The 21,238-nt window shown below is 38.1% G+C and overlaps 1 long non-coding RNA gene across 3 annotated transcripts in view; it reads right to left on the minus strand.

Annotated features, from left to right (window-relative positions):
* Window positions 1-21,238, minus strand: part of LOC124154136 — a 628,788-nt gene that overhangs the window by 495,278 nt on the left and 112,272 nt on the right. For 2 of the 3 annotated variants that reach the window (XR_006863842.1, XR_006863840.1), the window contains exon 1: window positions 14,260-14,703. The exons of the other annotated variant lie outside the window; for it this stretch is intronic. This is a non-coding gene — a long non-coding RNA (uncharacterized LOC124154136). Of the gene's footprint in view, window positions 1-14,259; window positions 14,704-21,238 lie in introns of those variants that run through there. 3 annotated transcript variants of the gene reach the window in all.

The raw sequence follows: 21,238 nt of genomic DNA on the forward strand, positions 1-21,238 counted from the left end.
AAATGAAATACACATATCTTGACTCTTGTACGCTTAATTGACAGTGAACATCACTGATGATAGGAAACCCAAATGAATGCAATTTCTTTCGAACACCCTTTTAACTATGCGATGGATGATAAAGGATTTAGGATTTTCATTTTTGCACTTACACATTTTTTTCATCCCGTAATTTCTTGAATAATTCTTTCGCACTCATAAGTTTTATTTTTCTAGAATTTCACCCACTTCACCACTTCATTAAACCGATGAGGGGAGCATTGTTGCGCATTAACTTTTGGAAACGGTGGTACATGCTACTTATTGTAGTGTCACCATCCTCATTTATTGCTTCTCGAGTATGTTTGGGTCACCGAAACGGACAACTAGCTTAAGTATGCATACAAATACTTATATTAATAAGACGTGATAGGTTTAACGATTTGTAATTATTTGAAACATTTCCAGCGGGATCAAATCCTGGAATTAATGAAATCGTTGAGATTCAAATGAATCCAGAACATTATCGCCGTTAAGGCTGCTACAAATTCTAACGAGGAATGTAAAGAAAATCGTTACCTGCATTTCTGTGAACCGCTAGGTGTAATTGAGAAGTTTAACACCAAACAATTTAATTCGTATAATTACAAATTCATCACCATAATTTAATTTTCGGAACGTACAAAATATAATGACAATTATTAACTTAGGTCCGCAATCAAATAAATTATCCACCTACACGTGAATTTCGAGACATTATTTAATACTTTTGTCACGAATAATTAAAAATAAATGGATTTCGTCAACAAGTACTAATGTCAAATCATACTCAGATTACTGTAATAGAAGTCAATAATCATTGGAAGACTTAAATTGATTATGACCACAGAGAATTTTATGTCAGCCATCTATTCAAAGTATACAGTGTAGTAGACGTTCATTCCAATTGCCACATATTCTCATTTAGTACGCGAGCTTATGTAAGACGTGCACCTTTCTTATTGGGCAATCGATTAAGGAAAATAATAAATTCTAAAATATCGGCTTAAGATAATGTGCCTCAATGAATGGAAAAAAGATAAAAGTTGATTAACTAAAAAGGGACAGTATTCCATTGTTTCCCAAGAAACAACAAACTTGTTTTTACAATTGGTGGCCACTAACCTCAGCCGTGTACAAAAAGATATGCGACGTTGACTTCGACTGTGGCAGGTGGGCCCAAGTCGGAGCCCCGCACACAACTGGGAAAGGTCAAAGAATCGAATAAAATTCTCGGTTGTGGCTTGCTGATTGCAACGCCTCCATTGTTTCCTTCCTAAGCATACCATTTGAAATAGAATTACTCGGGGTACCGGTGCATCCTCACCTACAACGCGCTCCCCATTTTTGACGCTACTGCAAAAGGAAACTTGGTACACGATGTACATACGTGAGAAGATATGGTAAACTTTAAGCGAAAACGCTTATTAAATAAAACAGTGATACTTGTCACTTGTGGGCAAAGGAAGTCAATTCTAAAGAAGTGATTCAGAACTTCTTTAGTTGGAAAAGCTGGTCTGACAACAGTACAATCCTTTCGATACCTCGAGCTAGATGCTAGAGACGGAGTTTAAACGGGCAGATTAAGAGAGAACCTAGGATATACACCAAAGAAAAGAAGAATAAAAGGAACTTTGGAAAGCCTTGCGACAAAGGAGGATCCGATGGATTAGCCATGCCACAAGACCCGAGACATATTGTGGAGGAAAAATTAATGGAAAAGTTTCCCGGGAAAGGCCAGCACTTTAACAATGGGCTTGTGGTAGATAAAGAAGAACTCATGGAAAATGACGATCACACAACTAAAAGGACCGGTCTAGAGAAGGTAGAAATACATTGAATGAGTTGAAATGCTATTGATTAATTGGTCCACATTAGTCTTCATTCATCGATTCTTTTATTTTTCAAGATTTTTCATTTTCTAATGCAACCAATTTTCTTCCTCCTTTTTGGATAATTTTCACTTATAAAAATCGTAAACCAGTACTGCGGAATACTTAACTTGAGGCACTGGTATAGGAAAGGGATATATTGAGGACTTGCAGTATACCAATCTCAGAGTTGCGGTACTATGAATGAACGAAGTGACTCAACGCACGAGTCGATGAAAGCACTATGCCTCTTGCTCAGGCTTGCGCTTAATTGTGATAGGATGAGAAGGAGGCGAAAGAGTTGAGATGGGAGTGGCGAGAGGGACTTAATGAGGGGATTGTTCGAGAGGAACGGCGGGGAGGCAATGCCTTCGGCGCCAAATCATTATCGAGCGATGCTTAAGCTGTCACGGACGAGTTCACACTTCAAGGAATCGAAGGATACACCGAAGAGAAGGCCCGGCCGCGAGTGTTCTCAGAACTCGCCTTCGATTCCATTCTTCGCGGGCGTTCAAGGGTAACTCTTTGAGAGATCTGAGAATTGTCGCAACCCTGATTCACACCTACCTCTTGTACGACTCGGGCCTCGACAGAGAAGTTCATGGTGACACAATGAAGTGACCGCAGAGTCTACCATTTTCAAAAGGTTTAGGGCAAGTGTAATTGTAACATCTACGCTATTTCTCTATTTCTGTAATTCAATAGGTATCAATTCCCTATTTACGTTAATTTTACTCTTTATAATGCCACAATATGGGACTGAATTCCAATTAAACTGATCTAGATTAGCTTTCTCTAGGCTGTATTGTTAATTTCGTACTGGTAGTCGCAGGAGGCAGTTACTATTTCGACTCAACCATGATCAGCCCTCAAGGAATTCCAGTATTCCTTCACGATTTCTGAGTACATATTCCTTATAATTTAAATATTGCCCTTGGCGATAACTTTCATGCAGTTATTTTATTCTATAAACCTAATAATTTAATATTTTTACCCTAAGACACTCTAGTGAAAATGAGATATCTCATTCCCTCCCCTAATTAGAGAAAGCTAGAATACGATGTAGGTACAAGAAAAAAAAATAGTAAAGCAGTAACTGTTCTACTAGTATTTAACTGCATAATATAAATAAGGTAGGTAGGTATTTTGAGAAGTTGACCAAAAGCTCACATCATTTTCATCCAATCGGAAGGGAAGATAGGAGTCCTCGATATTAGGCTCCCGTAAACGAAAGGCGCCAATGGTACAACGCCTTATCCTCCAATTAGAGGGATGGAGTGCTGAGTTGGAGTGTCCCCCACAAAGCAATCAAGCAGTAATCAGGGTACCAAAATATATCCTCCTCGGCCGGGATGTAAACCCAGACGTACGGGATGGGAACAGCATTATAGCTGCTACAAAAATCTGTCAAATTCAGTAATTTTTCAGTTTTATTTACATTTCCCTTCCTGTGAACAATTTAGCTCGAGAAAAAGTTTCAGTCACATAAGGTTAAAGGTACCCGCCACATTAATCTAATGTGATCATGTTTTTTGTATGAAATCTCTCCCTGATATCCTTATTATGAATATAGCAGGGCCCAGTTTTTAAAACGAAAAGGTGCATAATCATTTTTTATTTAGATTGTGCATTCCAAAAAGGAAAACCATTTATCACCATTTATTGACTGATTTATCACTGTAATCACCATTCAATAGAAAAAATTATGATTAGCAAGCATATCATTATCAATGTAGAATGCATAGCATACGCTGTTTGATTTTTCAGGAAAAATACTCGGCGTGGAAAAAACAAAATCCGGATGAGAAAATAGAAGGCAGCCGATGTTCCGCACTCCAACTCGTCGCTCATTTTTTAGGCTACTCATCTGTCTCACCCGATGGCGAGCCCGAGAAAAGTTCATTCATAGTGATCTGGTTTTATACTTGAGGGGGGTAGGTGGGAGTGAGGTTTAAGTGACGTAGAGAGACCTGCCTCGTACCGCGGCCATCACATTCGACCGCGAATTGATTTTGACGGAGGAATACTCAAGGCGCTCTTTTCGATCGAAACAAAGACTTGCCCTTTATTTTTCCCATCTTTCGTGGGTGAATTGAAACCCTTTCTATAAAAAAAGGCCTGTTCCTGTTCTCAGGGATACGATAGATTGACGACAAAGGCAGAGAAACATCGCTTCATGCTGGCCAAAGCGACCCCGAAAAGTCTTAAAGGGACTCCTTAGTCACTGCCACCTATTCATCTCATGAATAAGTCAGAACACAATTTCTGATATACATCATTTCATAGTAAAACTTGACCTCCCCATTACTCTTTTGGTGTCTTTTGCCTTAACCTTTAAGGATATAATTAGACTTTGTTACTTCCACAATATGTTTTATTTTAAGCTGTTTTGGCTGTTACACCGTTATCAAGTACATTTTTTCAGTACTTGATAATTGTGTAACAGCTGAAATCGGTCAAATAAAATTTTAAAAATTCCTTGGCAGTAACGAAGTGTCTGTTATTGATAATATGGAGCCCTTCCACCACGTACAAGCTTCAAGTTTCTATTTAATCTTTATGGATATGCCGACTCTTCTGGCTACCAAAGGTATATTCTAATGTTTTATATGGTGACATAAAATCTATAAAAATGTAATATTTAAAAAAACTTTATCTGATACTAGAATTATCTTATACAAAATAATACGCCATAACATAGTGGTATTTGGTAACTGAATTTCAGGGCCACAATTATTCGCGTCATACAAATGAAAATAAAACTCAACAAAGCACTCATCTGAAACATTGAGGGCAAAAATAAAATTTCAACCCTTTTTTTCAAGACGCAAAGACCGAATGTTTTAGGTAGACTCCGCTTTTTTAACTAGAGATATCTCAATTCTCATGATAAATATACCATTTAATAACAAAACTCCTTCCTAATCAAGTATATTATGATTATTTCCACAAACATACTCTGCATAGTAATCACAACCCTATGAGTGAAAATGAGCTGCTGATAATACGTAGTTCCTAAATTTAATTTATATGTTTATTCTTATCACAGTGACCACTTTTCACGTACTTCAACTTAAAGTACTTAGAATACAGTGTCACGCATTACCTCTGTAAGATTCTCAAGCGACTGCCATACTACTTTAATCCATTTAAGCCTTACTGGCTCTCGGCCGCACTAGCTAAATTCGGCTACTGAACGATAACCTCCGCCGTAAATACGATAGCTAAACATGCGTGCCAATTACGGCATAAATCCATCTGCAAGTCTGGTGAAAAAAAATCAGACATCCCTCAGGGCGCCCCACATCCGACGAGGAAGCACTGCTGAGATAAATCTTCGCAAGATGCTATCATCCAGCGCACGGCTAGCCACAAAAAATAATCCACGCCTTATTTGGGACCTGTGGCACGAGTCGGAAAGAGAAATTGAGGAGTCTGATGATAAGCCCTCGAGTCAGGCACCTGCTACACCAGTGCTCGATTAATTCAATAATGGTAGCAAAAAAATATGAACTAATTAGTATGTCGCTAGCGGACGGAACAGACCATGATGGACGGGAACGTGAAGACAGGACTGATTGGACGATAGATGAGGTGGGGGAGCTTCTGAAACAGTAGCGTGAGGGATGGGTAGTGTTATAACCATTTTACTGGGGAAAATAAAATTTTATGTCTTCGAACTGCATGTTTTTTTCGTAATTTGACCTTAATCATACTAGAAATAGGACCCTGGACTATTTAGCCCTTTAGAGTTCATAAATTTGCACATATTTTCATGCAACTCATGGCTGTGCGAAATGCAGTTTAAATTGCACATACGCGCATCAGGTTGTGCAATCACGTGACCTTCGTAAAGCGGGCTTTTGGGCTTTGTCAACTCAATTCTGAATGCGTCGCAGGGATGATATATCGGGGTCCCGACATTAAACACGAGGATGCAAATCAACACCAATGAAGCTTCAGGCATTTCTTAGAGGTATATATTCAAGAGGGCGGCAGATTGCATTTGGGAGCTGATTTAACCTCGGGTGAAGCCTTTTGACTTCCCGCAATTTATACATTCGCTAAGTGTGAGGCGGTACTGGTTAGGGTACTGGCCCCCTAGCCTGGATGAGTTGTTCACATACCTGTGGCTAATTCTCGAATCAGCTCTAACCTCACCTATCCACAGAAACCTTTTTTTAACAAAGAAGCGACCAAGAAACTCAGATAATTTTGATAAATTTAATTGTTTTCGGTTCGATAAAAAACTGCTAACTGGTTTAAATACCATAGTAATAAAGAAAACTGCCTATCATTTTAATACCAGATCATTTCAATTGATATATTTTGTGAAAACCTGCTGATTTTAATTTTCTTATGAAAAATCTTGGATGAAACCTTATGCATTACACTCGTTCCAGTCCTATCAGAAGAAATGAGGTATCAGAGTTTTCTCGTATTAAATCACCACAACACGCAAAAGGACTCGGTAGGGCCAATTGTTCTCTAAAGTTCATTCCACGTTCGATGTTTAAAAAATATAAATTAGGAAAAATCAGAGATAAATTTGGTGCAGGAACAATAAAAATATGCACTTTTTGCCATGTTAGCCGTGCCCTATAAACAGAAATTTTGCCAAAATCCGAGTACCTCTCGTCGAATAGAGTTGATGTTGAGACCATTGGTCGCCAAGGCAAAGGTTTTCTGCTGTGTGTGTGACCAAAACTGGAAAGGGGATACAACGGACCAAGACGAAACACTGGCCGGATGAGGGCTAACGAAAAAAATGATCGAAACATGGATTGTCAGCAATCGTCGCTCGTTTATCTTCCGGGCCGCTCTGTGCCGTCGGCAGTTGATGAATAGTCTTGAGCAAACGACATGATCCAGAGGGCGTGTCGGGGGAGGAGAGGGGGTGGCACAGCACATATCGGACCAGTTTCGCTCACGCACTATGCTGAACTACCACTATCATACAATAGGCAGTTGTTTACCTCTCTCGGGGATAAGGGTGCTTAGGAAGTATTTTTTCGTTCGATTTTTTTCGTGAATCCTTATTTAGATTTTTTCAGTAATATATGCATGCACACAATGTTTAAACAAAAATCAATCGCCCACTCAAACAAAAAATAAATAGTGTACGACTACTCACTCCCATTGCGTTACTCTCAGAGGTTGTGCAAGTGTGTATGAAGAGAGTGATCAACGAGCCTACCCGCTCAGCAGCCTAAAGGTGAGGTTATCATTGCAAAATGTAATTTCATAACAATTATTTTGAATATTTTTCAAAGGAAATAAAATCCCAAAGAAACCCTTTCCGTTTTCCAGTATTTTTTGCTGACGTACTACTCGTTTAAATTAGTTGTCACCTTGAAAAGTTTCCGGCTACCTTATAATGCACCCTCATTAACATTATTCTGTATCTTAAATTAAGAAAATACATCTCAGAAAGTATCGAAGAAAATTATTAAATTGAATTAAAGGAAAATGTTAACAATGGTTTATTTTGTATACCTGGAAATCTTGAAGATGATGTAAGTTTTAAGCTTTGAATACGCAACGAAAGGAGACGTGCCGATCGGGTGCGATACATCCTCATAGAAATATATTCCAGACAAAACCTGATATCTTTCGTTTTTATTAAAACCGGACTTCAAAAGCAGTGAAAGTTTAGTCTACATAAACTTGACACTAATGATGATGATCTTCACGGAATCAGCCAAACGGTAGACTTTCCTAATGCGGAAAGTTCGTTGTGCGAGAGTAATTTGGGAGTTAATAGGTGCATAAAATGTGTTCAATAGTCAAATGCTGAATCGTCAACGGATAAAAACATGTCCCGTCGTTTCCACCCCGTGGGAAGAAACATTTTTTGTACTCTCAGCATAAATATAAATAAAGGTTATAACACAGACAACGTTTCTGGAGTAACTCTTTGACACTGCTTCCTGATACATAGCTGAAAATAACTTAAATGGGACCCTGCACTTCATTTAACAATGGCCCAGGTTTTGGCACACCATACCATTACAAGTTATAATTTACAGGGGTAAGCCATCCAGCAGATTGTACTCTATTGACGGTATTTTAGGTCCCATTTGTATTCAGTTTAAGTGTGGACTCATTTAATGATTTAACCTTGAGGTTTTTATTGGGTAAGTGAGGGTACAGCTCTCCCCAGGCTAAGCCACAGGCGTGTGTTACCACAAACACATGATTCAACATGCAAAAAGCGCACCTACTACGCCACCACGTTCCCGTGTGGGCTAATATATTTTCATTTTCTAAAGAACCTAGCGTGACTGCCCAGTGGGGGATTTAAGTGAATGATATGCTCCCAATTACAATCTTGACCTCATACTCAGAGGCAACAACTCGCAATTTCCTGTCCTTACTCTGATATTGCACTGGCCCCCAAGAGTATTTATGCGGCACCGTTCACGCGCCACCCTTCGACAACTTGTACCACTCACTTATTCCGAGGTGGACGCAAGGGGACCATAAGTTGAGGTGGCGGTTGATGGGGAAGATTATGCCGTGCAGGTGGATAGGAGTTATCCCGAGAGAGATGGGCAACAGTGAGTGCCGATTCAGCGTGGGGTGAGGCGATCGGGAAAGGGGACGTGCCCATCGCAGGAGCAAAGGAGGCCGGCTCGGTGAGGCGGAGGTAAGAATAGAGAATTAAGGGACAGCGTTTGGACAGCGGTGGGGACAATGTTTGCTTTTCCTGTGTCCATGTGGTGAGCGACAATCCAGGTCGTATAATCCCTCCGAGGTTTACCTAACGCTCACAACGCTCCCTGCAGCAAGAAATGAGGGAGTTACTACCCTGTGGGTTACTCAAAAAAAAACCTTGTGGTACATCGACAAGCAAATATGTAAAACGGATGAGTCTTCCGTTCAAACACTGAATGATTATTTTTCCTTAATCTCAAGAGCATAATGCCATTTTACAACATGTTCCACAGGATTGATCTGACAAAGATTTTATTACGAAAAAATGGTTTCTCTGAAGTGTATACGAGCTGAAACACTAGCTATATTTCCTAGTTCCTAAAATTCAACTCAACTGTAACAAATTTTCACTGTCCACTTAAGATTTGGAAGTTAAGAATTTTATGGCGCTATAATAGATGATGCTCTCTTAATCGCGGTAGATATTCGTCGGTAGCCTCGTTTCGGAAGAAACTACCCCTAATTTATTTTCAATCGTTGATCTACCTAGCTTATAACCGAAAGTTTCCTGAAAACCATTATGTAATATAGAAACGCAAATGAAATTATTAGTTACAGCAAACAAAGAGATCATCAATATATGCATAAATATGAAGCGTAATATGAAAATACACTGGCATCTTAACATTTCATATCATTGTTATAATGAGAATAAATATATTTGTAATTTCAATTTAACTTTAACGGTGCCCAAACGCTTCGCTAAACTTAGTACAAAGGACTCGCCAATCAGATTAATCATTTTCCACCTTAGCTACCACGCTCATTAAAGCACTGCTCAAATCATTAAAAAACACAAAATTGGACCTTCCAAGATGTGCAGTTTGACAATAGTAGTGTACACTACATATCCGCGGTCTGTATCGGTATGCCGATGTTCCCAGTATGTTTTTCCACATTCACAAATACATGCTGGTACATTTCAGGAGTACATAAACCGGAATATTTGGTTTTATAAGGGAATGACTACTATACTGATCGTCACTGCTATTTTGTGTGCTAGAAAGCTCTGCGTCAAAAAAAAATAAAACCCAGGACGGCCGTGCTCGGCAGTGAATTATACTCTCCATTGTTAATTTTTTTCTCTGAACCATTTTATTATAAATATTCATCAAATTTAAGGAAATAGGTAAATTGCCCATTTACAGCTGGATTCCTCTACGTCTATACTGTATTGTACTTCGACACATAGCACTTTGAGAACTTAAAAAACACATAGGTCTTTAAGAAAGAATTTTCGACAAATCAGATAAACGAAAGTTAATTAAAATAAGCCTTAGTATGCATAGGAATATACATATATAAAGAAGTAGTAGATTTATATACTAAATATAATGCACCTATATTCCTATCGAATAAACGGTACATTTAAAAACATCGGCTTCAGATCTATTATTAAGGGCTTCAATCCATAGGTGTAATATGAATAGGTGAGGGTAAAATGCAACTCAGACTAAGCCAAAGGTATGAGATTATGACAGAAATGACCTCCACACATCTGGGAAAGGGGTTTTATTACAAGAGAATGACCATGGACTAGACAGCGGCCTGCCCTGATGGAGTCACCCGCAAGCTTACGTTAAATCGCGAAAATTCCAAGGAGGAATCATTTGTCTCGACCAGGTTTCGTACCAGAATGCACGGAAACCGCCCCAAGTTTTCTACCACTAGAGCTACCAATCGTCCTCTTAAAATCAGATGCTCTGTAGAGGAAGAGGATATCTATATAAATCAAATATTAGTAAGCCTGGCGAATGATTTTTCCACTCTTTATTACTCCCATATAAAGGATAGGTGTGCACTCCCTAAATTTGGTCCTCGCTCATCAGTAGTTTTTGCTAGGGGGCGTCCAAAGATTTTAACAGGGATTCAAACCCGGGACGCTCCCTACAGCAGCCAATGGCTTTACTAAATAGGCGACCAAGATTCCCATTGCCTGATATATGGGCACATTTTTACGTTCCTTACATCCCTAGCGTGTACTCATCTGAAAGCCGCAATGATCTCCCGTGGCGATTGTCACCCAAGGGAATAAGCATTCTGCCCACTCACCAACGGGCCCCTCAACAAAAACTGGGCACACCAGATTGGGAGCGCCATAAATTGGATCCATAAATCAGGAGCGTTGAATTCAAACGCCAAGGCAGGCCTTGTGGCTCGTTTGCAAAGGAATCATACGTTCGGCGAAATGTCTTCATCTGTCGAGAGGAAAATTCGCACATTTTAATATTTTAAGCTATTTTATCCGCAAAAAAGTTGCTGCGACGCATGCTTAAAGATTGGATATTTGTAGAAAAGGGTAAAAGGTCTGCAAATTTCATACATAAGTTTACTTTGATGGGCTAAAGTTCTTCTTGTAGGATAAAAATTTATTTGCGACCGTTTTCGCCACCGCGGGAGATCTTCCGGTGAAAATACCTACTGGAAACTATATGAAATCTGCACTGACATACTTCAATCATATGGTAATTACAGACGGTGTCGCCGCGAATATTGGTTTAATGGGAGAATTTATTCATATGACGATTCAAAATGGCTCATCGCGCACATTACCGAGGGAAGTTGTACTCCTTTCTAAATTCTTTCGACGTCGAAAGAGATTTAATATTCAGTAAAATAATCGCATTCGAGGTTCTTCCACATATAAACGCTAATATTTACTAAAATGAATCACAATGGCCACGAATATGATCCATAGTCAAATGTTATGAGGCCGAAATCAGATATAGAAACAATGTTCACTGTAAAACCGTTGGATAGTTGTCAAAAGATAACGAAAAAGTAAAATTAAAGTATTTTTATGCGTATAATTTCCAGAAAGCTATCACCTCAGAGCAAACATAATGCTGACTTTTATTATAGTTCTACCTTGACTACCATTCTTCAACCTGGATAAGTCTATGGTCCATCAGGATTGTGCGAACGCTGATTGGATAGAAAGATGGAGGAACATTTTTAATTAACCAGAGTAGTAAAAGGAGTAAAGCTGATTCTTTTAACATATTCTTACCAGGAAAGAGAATGTATAGCTCCGAACTTCTTATGCCTATGTTTTGAGTAGCTTGCTTGATAATACTTTACAAACCCCTGAGCGGATAGGTATAGTATGTATTCTAGATAACCTAGTTAAAAATTTCCACTGGAGAATGGAAATTTATTTTCAGTCTAACCCTTAAATATTGGTCGAACTGGCGAAAAAAAATTTGTTTATTGTTCAAATATTATCAAAGCATAATACTAGTTAATTGGCTCTCGCCTATAAAATTTAATCTCAAAATAAAAATGTGTTATATTTTGTTTTTCCGTAACATCCAGCCAGTTCACTGAACTAATTATCCAATTGCACATGAAAGTGAGACTTATGCAATTTCACACTCAATTGATCACAATTATTTTTATCGATGCTAATAATCAATCCTAGCTTCACGAATCATTTTTGCATATATCTAGGGCATTCATTCCAAAATTAAAGCTGGAACATCAAGATCAGTAAATCACACACTAACCTCCTGATTTTCCAAATAATCTCATCGACCCTTCTGAGTACCATTTTCTCCCCAATACGTTTATTTCCGCCTCTTAAATAAGTGAATTATAATTGAATAACCTTTTTTAAATAATTCATTTAAAATAACATCAATTTGAGAAGTAAAATTTACTTTATTTCACAGTTGAGAGCGCGAATCAAGTTCCACCTGTTTGAGGTTAAATTCATGTCAGGCTTGATGTGATGGAAAATTATTTTCACACTTAAATATATAACTTCACTACCAGCAATGGTGTCAACACAATCATTTTCACCTCGAAAATGGCAGAGAGTAAGAGTGTCGAAACTATGGATGGTGGTGGAGTTAAACATTGAAGTGTGGAAATTACTATTGGTGTTTATATTTTACAATGAATTCACTTATTGAGCCATGTTAGTTTCTAATTTCATCCAAAAATCATTCTTTAAAAGCTACAAGGTGCTCCGATACCAATTATGAAAGCAACATATTTTAATTTTACAGTTTTGGGAACATCAGTCGTCTGCGAAAAAAGAGGGTGACAAATATAATATTTATAAATTAATGTAGAAAATTTACGGACGCTAAATTTGTAGTCCATCAAATGTACAGGATAGATCGTATCAAATGATGGATGATACCCCTATACTTCCACATAAGAACAGATTATCAGCTCAAAAAAAAAACCTAAAATACCATAAAAATTTATTATTTTATAAAAATTATTTGTAAAATAGTTTCCAGATAACCGAAAAATCCAACGAATAACTGCCGTTATTCAAACAAAGTACCTCCCGGAAAAATTGCAACGCACGTTCAAATTTCACTCGATCGATAGCTGTGGATTTATGCTAAAATTTTATTTATTTTTTATTCATAATCCAATGAAATAATAACTCTAAAAGCTTTAAATTACATGGAAGAGAAAGCTATTAACTGTGGATAATCGCTAGGGAAGATTATTCGCGTGAATCGAAAAATGTTACCACAATGGCGTTGGTTGATTAAAATTTTTACCTAGCAAATCAGTGCCCAAGTAAACATTTCACTATTTACACACGTTCACGCAGTCTCTATTGATTGCAACATAGATACAAAAACCTACGGATTGCTTTAATTATGATACACAGCAAATTATCCCAGAAAAGTCCTTAAAATGACTTTTAGACGATCAAAGTACAACATCAATTTGCTTAACATCACTGTGACCGAAATAGACAAACTCTCCGTATTGTACGGACTTAACCACACTTTTCCCAATCTAAATTACAATTCCTACTTTGTCGTAATCTGGTATTTAGCATAATATTCGGAATTTTCTCAGCTATATTTAAAATAATTGTGTAAATCGAAAAGAATTACTTACAGTTTACTGACAAAAGCATGCAGAGTGGTGTATTTTTTTCAAATTTCCTAATTTCATATCTCCGACTTTGAATGCTACAAACTCTAACATCGTCAAAAAGTACGATTTTTTTATTTCTCTCTACATGTCCCAAAACGACGGTGCTGATTCTCAATATGTACATTCCTGCCGTTCGGGCATTCAGTCTCAATATTCTCAGATTTTCTTCTATTATCTTCATTTATATCTTTAAATAGGTACATGCAGAAATAATTTTCATTCAATAGCTATTGTTACTCCGTATCCATATTTTTATAAACTGCCATATTTTACGTGTTTCCTGCGAAACGGGAAGAAAATGGCACCCTAAAAACTGTTCTATATAGACGTAAGTCCCGAAGTCACCACCGTAGTTCGTGGAGAAATATGAGCCGACTTGAGAAAATGAATCGTACATTTTTTCCTGAAATATCAGCATAATCCTTAAGTTCTTTTCTGAGACGGTCAATCATAATTCTGAATCAGTCTGCTGATTCATGATGCCACTGAAAATGTCAATTACTTCATTTTCGAATCTATGATTGTGAACATGCTATTTGTTATACATAAGGAAGCATTTTAGCCAATCATAATTTTTATATCATCACTTGTTTGCACCATTTAAAACGCTGATGCGGAAATATTACAAAATTAATGTTTTTAGGGTACTTATGGGTTCCAAAGGCACTGAAAGGCAAAGAAAAACCATACCATCTCAGTCCACAAATGCCACCAATTACTTAACAGCGTGCACAACACTCACCCTCTCCTGTTGTCTCGGGCAGTACAACAAGACACCTTCCTCTACGGCTCCCGCCCAAACAGTTAAAAACCTAGCGACACACGGAAAAAGAGACAGCGCTTTCCGTAAAGTTCTCAGGATCGAATACCGATGAGATCAACGCCTCGAACCAAACACGACAAAACAGTTATTTCACTCCTTCCCGCCCAAAAAAAAAAGATGCACACCCTTCCCTATCCTCTTATAGCCTTCCTTCCCGAGTTCCCACTTTCACTTTGACGAGTTCCCAACCTTCACTCCTTCACGCGCGCGGCAGAGACGGGCTAAGAGGCACCCCCGAAGAGCGGCGCTTTTTTGAGATGCCGCCTGAGGGCGTCTGGGAACCGCGGCAGAAGAGGATAGTATAAGGAGAGAGTTCAGGAGTCGGAGAGAGGGAGAGAGAGTAAAGGAGGTTCGCTCCCAGCGACGCGGTGCCGACGACTGGCGGGACGCACAAACACCGCGCCTGCACGACCCTTCCTACTCCTCCTCCCCCTCCCTCACTTCCCCTCCTACCCCCACCACTAAAACAAGACACACACACACACCCCTCACTTCTCTCTCTCTTGCCCAACAGTGTGGCTCCAAACTCTCCGAAACCGTGTTATATATATATAAATGTGTGTGTGTGTGTGTGAGTGTGGATGAGGAAAGGCCAGCGCGCCGAGGCCTTCGCTCGTGTTTTGCCCCCGACTGTGGAGAGGGGACCTTGTCCTTGCCCTTGCGAAAGGGGAGGCGCGCGCGTCAGGTGGCCGGCGGCGAAAGCACAATCGGAAATGCACCGTGGAGGCTGGAGGTGATCCAAGGGGCGAAACTCCGGGGAGGAGTGTGTGTATATATATCACGTTCGACTGTCCAGCATCACAACAGGGTCTTTTCAAAGGAGCCGTCGAGTGTGTGCTCTTAATTTGAACGCGTGATAAACGAGTTGCGGACTCTTCCTATCCATCACTCCTCTTTGTACTGATCAATCAGTGAAATTAGTTCGAAACGGAGCAGTACAAACGTATTTTCTGGTTATCAATAAAAAAAATACTTTCAATATTGTGATGAATGTTCATTGATTAATTTAATTCTATACGAAAACAGGAAGAGGCCAATTACAAATACTCACAATAAGAATAAAAACGATTAATCAACACCAAACATCAAATGTAGGACATTTAATATTATGAGCGATATACAAACGCACCAAATTACTGCATTTTTTCACAGTTTATCCCAAAAGACACCCCAATATATAAAGGCACGCCTCAAAAATTAAAATGCACGATAATAATTATTTTACCATTCTTTTATACGTAGGTAAATTACGTACATGATATGAGTAATCTGTTACAGTTAACTTAAGATGGGGATTTTCAATATAAGTAATTTTAAAGAGAATCAGTGAACATCGATGGCTGAACACCTGTTTTAAACAGACATAGTAGGACAATTATGAGAATTTCCCAATAATTAAGGCGACTCACGGATAAATGACACATCTGTGATTAGCTCCACACCCTGAAGACCGGATTTGACCAGTAGATAAATATTTATGGAAGCATTCACCAATTTAACAGCACAGAGTTATGAGTTACTAATCAAAGGATCCCAGAATCAAATCCAGTGGTGGATACAGGCGGGCGCAGGGGGCGCGCGCCTCCGCCCCCCCCTTGCGGTCCCGCCCGTATTGCCAAAAATTACAGTACCACAATTATAACTTTTTTATATCATAAGATGGCATTTTCTTTTATATGTGTGAAATAAATTAAAATTTTCTTAAACTCTGCATGTGACTTGATTATTTTTTATTAGGATAAAATAAGGTAAGGCTTATGCGCCACCTCCCCTCAATCGAGTTTTTAGTATATCGGAGACTGATCAAATCCTTCCGTGAGGAATTTGGACATGAGCATAAGTAAATAATTTTAATTCCTGAGATAGATCAAGGAAAAGAATTGACATTCTACCCAGAATGTGTGATATTCATACACCTTTGGCTAAGTCTGAGGTGAGCTCTGCCATCATCAACCTTCGAAACCAACTTCTAGGTTAAATCACTAAGTGAGTGAGAGAAGTATCTTTCAAAGAAATATGCACCGTGATATGTTTCGGAATCGTTCCATGTCTACGGTCATTGAGAGTTCTTTATCGGGAAAGCCAAGTAATTGGCACATGACACGATATTTTCACGTTTACTCCCATTCCTTAGTCATGAGAGAGTTTTTTTTACTTTTTAAGAACTTAAACTGATTTTTATCTTTGAAAGTTACCCGGATTGCCGTCGCTTTTAATGCTTTATTTATTCATATGGTTCAAAAATATTCTTTTTAAGTTTGGCCACATGAAAATCGTACGCAGGTGCGTCCATAAGCATACTAATTGATAGAGAGTTTTTAATTCCTCAACTATAAGTCTACATTACCATTTTTCGCAAAAGGCAGGAGAAATTATGGAAATGCGACGCACTTGTTCTTTAGGGAGTATTATCCGTAGGTACCAGCGAAAGAGAGAATTTTAAAGACTTGAATTTTCGGAACGCATGCCACAAATGAATTCCTCCTACCCTAACTAACTACCTCAGTAAAATAATATGCATGTGTCATTTCAATATGTTATCACGAATTGGTATTTTATCAGAGCACATGATCGCTACGCAAGGGGTTTATAAAGTTCTCAGCAGTGGAAGAAGTTCATGATCTACCACACTGAAATACCCGCACTCCGCATATCACACTCGTATTAAAGTTGCATACTTTGTAGGATATATAAGTCCTCACCCGTGATGGTATGGCAGCCGCGATACGAAATGTAATGATTATTAGGAATAGCGGAACTGATTACGAGTACTTGGGTCTAATTTCAACGTTATTAGCATTAAGGAATAACTCTCGTGACCGCGATGAATCAATGACTAGCATAGTCGAATCTAGGGGGAGTGAAGGGTGCACGGGGGCACGTCCCATTATGATTGCGTTCGTTTTGAATAACGAGGTAAACCCCCCCCCCCCCCCCGAGCAAAATCCTGGATACGGCCTTGCTTGTGTCCCCCCCCTATAAATAAATCCTGGATCCGCCCCTGATGACTAGATAGCAAGTAATGAATTGCATGGATAGGAATGCAATTATCTCGTGCATTTCACAACATATACTTTGGGAAAGTATTTTACCCCAGCGATAATAGCGATGGAGACTGCTGTTAACGATTAGTATCTAAAGGTAACAGTTTAGTGAAATAAATATAGGTTAATCAAAAACAAATATATCTTTGCCCGGGTATCAAGAGAATCCATACTATTGAAACATTTCATCCCTTAATTTAATTAAACTATTCCCTATACGCACCATTCCAATTGAACATCGTGAATTGAAACTATTCTCCAACTCGTGCAATTGCTTGATCTACTTATTCCGATGTATTTTCCAAGAAGGAAAAGGATATGCTTAATCATGGAGAGATAAATTTGGTTTACCGTGTTTAAAAAACATACTAAATCTCAGGCTTTTTAAATTATGGAAAGAAATTAGAAACCATTCTAACGTTCACCATGTATTCCAATTAAATTTATAAAGTATACAGTAGTACCCTTTAAAGTGAGATAGTAAAATTGTTTTAATTTCTTTTGCTTTAAAAGAGAATTCTCAAATCTAAAAGAATGTTCTCATAAATGTTTTTATAGTAACTGCCAACAGAAAAACACATATGCTGGTATGTTAACCGCTTCGTTTGATATATTGCGTCCCATTCCTGAATCACATTTACTTACAATATAAACAAGGTAACCATGCCATAAAAACAATGTACAACATGTACCAGAAAGTAGTCTAAGCAGTGACCCGTGGTTCCAATTCTGTTCCTGAATACAATATTTCAATGCAATTAATGTTCAAATGACCGCCATTCACACAGCATGCTGAAAATATACGTTTCCCTAAAAGAAACTCCCCCATTCCATGAATTCCGCCTTATTGATACACCATGGGTCCCAGTGCCCATTTGAATTCTATTTACATAAATTACAATGACCCTATTTTTCGTCACATTACATCATTGTCTCTGAGCTCCATTGCTTTGAGAAGGTTCTGAATCTAACATCGTTATTTTAGAGGAAAATAAGTTTGAACACATGCTATTTTTTAGTTAAGATCACAATAAAAGCACATTCAAAATTGATATTATTTCCACACTAGCTTCTTATTTTTCCCTGAAATACAGAGAAAATCAGTCAATTATTTAAATAATTATTTAAATACAATTGTCTTAGCATAAATTCATTCTTACATAACATCATCTTTGGACGACATTCCAATTAGATAAACATCGAACCAATGTAGTCTGCTGAAGTAAAGTTTGGTGCTTTCCTAGCATATAATTTGTGGGAATATCTCTCGGTTTACTTGGTTCACATTTTCCAAATACAGGCCTGTTGGAAAATATGGCCACGGGGACCAAGCTCAAATGGATATCAGAGAAGCGGTATACGGCTTGGAATGAGCTAATGACGTCATTAAATTATCTGCGTAGGGTATGAAATTATCGATTTTTCGTCAAAAAAATGGTGTGGTACGTGGGCGGTTTTTTTCAAACTCCAATGGGTCGTGAAAGAAGACGACGTGATTTATTAAAAATTATTTTATTATTTTATTGCTAAATATTTAGCACACTTGTGGTGTCCTTTCGACATAATAACCTCGGCGATTGAGGAATAAGCCGCACCTGTGGACAAGTTTTACTATACCTTCTTCATATGACATTGCCGCCAAAGACTTCTAAGTAAATGGAAACGAATGTTTTTTCACTTGATTCAAAAAATGAAGTAAGGCGAAGTAAATACAGCAATTATGACAATTTCTCAATCAAAGAGAACTCCTTCTTTCCAACGAAGTAGACCCTGGAATTTTACGTAAAATAGATAAGAAAACTACTCTTACTGCTTGAAATTATAATAAATAGTATCACTGAAAGTTAAAAGTCGGGTATAAAAGAAAGAATATTTGAGATAGCGACAATTCGTCTCTAACAAAACTAAAATGTCTAAAATAATACTGATATATAAAAATAATTTTTTGCAAACACTACGTTTTATTAAAAATGAAACATTTACGGCCTACGGCCCCTTAAATTATTGAACATTTCAGATATGATGGATGAGATACTTAAAATAAGTTTTAGAGGAAAATTTCCGATGTTAAAAACGAAAAACGTGGGGCACAAGAAAAAATTATAACTTTAATACTTGCCGTATTTACATCAGATTTGTCTCTTAGCGAAAGCGAAAAAATCTTTCATTAGCAACACGTTTTTCATTTTTGATATCTGAAATGCTCTTGTAAAACTTATTTTCACTATCTCATCCATCCCAATTGAAATTTTCGATAATTTAAGGGGCCGTGGGCTGTTATTTTCTTCTTTTTGATAAAACGTGATGTTTAAAAAAGTGTTATTTTTATATTTTAATACTATTTATCAAATTCTCTTACAATTGGCATAAAAGATAAGCTGGTGAACTTGCCCATTGCTTACTCTTGTCTGTGGATATTCCCTGTTTCGCCGTTTCTTCTTCTAAGCGTATTTACTGCTTCCTCCTTATCAGGGTCCTTCTCGTCACATGACCACCGTAACGTAAATAGTCCATCGTATACCAAGGAGAGCGACTTGTGTTACACAAAGGGTAACTCAGGCATGGAGGCCACGGAAAAGATCAAGAGAGGGAGTGCGTGGACCCAAGAGGAAAAAAACTTGGCTTCCTATTCGTACAGATTTCTGAGAAGCGAAAACATTTCATTCCGCAATCATGATATCAGATTCAAGACGTTGGGCGTCTTAGTGAATAACTGAGAAGCACTGTTAGCTCTTCCCAAATGACCTTCTCTGTCCACTATCACATTTCACCTCTGGACATCCGACGTGGCCTTAGAGAGGCTTCACAAATTATATTGCTTATATATCGTTGACATTCTTTAATAACTGTGGTTCAACTAATACCAGCACAAGTTTAAGAGAGAGCATCACTCCCGCTCACTGGTCTTAGTATGCTTTTTTTCGTGGTGCATTATTTTTCACTGCCATCTCAAACTTTTCCAAGTACTACACAATGCATTTCTTTGTCCAGATTTACTTTTATCTCAGGTATAAATATTTTACATCTGAAGAAATTCCGAGGTAAAAATTTCATGTTCAAGATACAAACAAATGTGTACGATGGTGTACTTCATGGAACCTAAAAATTTCTTTGCGACAGTTAAATATTTCATCAATAGATACGTCACAAATAAGACTGGTTAAGCGGGGGCAATGGGTTATCTGAAGAAAAGAATGAAAAAACCTGGATGTTTGTAAGCAGAGAGCGATGAATTTGACTGTCTAATTTCCAGCCCCTCACTTCGTTTATATACCTCCTACGTCTTCGCTCCCGGATATGGCGCACCTCTAATCCACTTGACAAGACAAATTTGGTTGAGTGTGTACGGAGGAAGTAAAAACCCCGTCCGCGGCAAATATAAAGCTATATATCTTTGGCAGTGCTGAAACCTATTGTCTTATCCTCTATATTATTTCTACTGTATAGATACCTTTTTCTCAACTTATACGCAACCAAACTCTACAAATGAGGTACCAAAATGCACAGAATTTATCAAAGAACATGCGACGGCATATCTTACTTCCTAAATATTGCTATTGTTTCCAAAAATTGGTTTTTAAAAATTAAAAAAAAATCGATTCCAGCAAGAATGTCCTAATCCCAAGAATACAGTTAACGCCGTCGGATCCCACCATGCCTTTTAATTTGACTCGCAGACAATTTCCCATTAAGGTTTTCTATGCGATGACTATTAACAAGGCTCAGGGTCAGACTTTGCAAAGAGCTGGCTTATTCCAGCCTGACCCTGTATTCTCTCATGGCCAACTTTATGTAGCATTCTCTAGGGTAAGATCTTTTCAAAATATTTTTGTAAATGTTAAGGAAAACGCTAC

Source organism: Ischnura elegans, chromosome 2, assembly GCF_921293095.1.
Source record: "Ischnura elegans chromosome 2, ioIscEleg1.1, whole genome shotgun sequence".
NCBI lineage: Eukaryota > Metazoa > Arthropoda > Insecta > Odonata > Coenagrionidae > Ischnura > Ischnura elegans.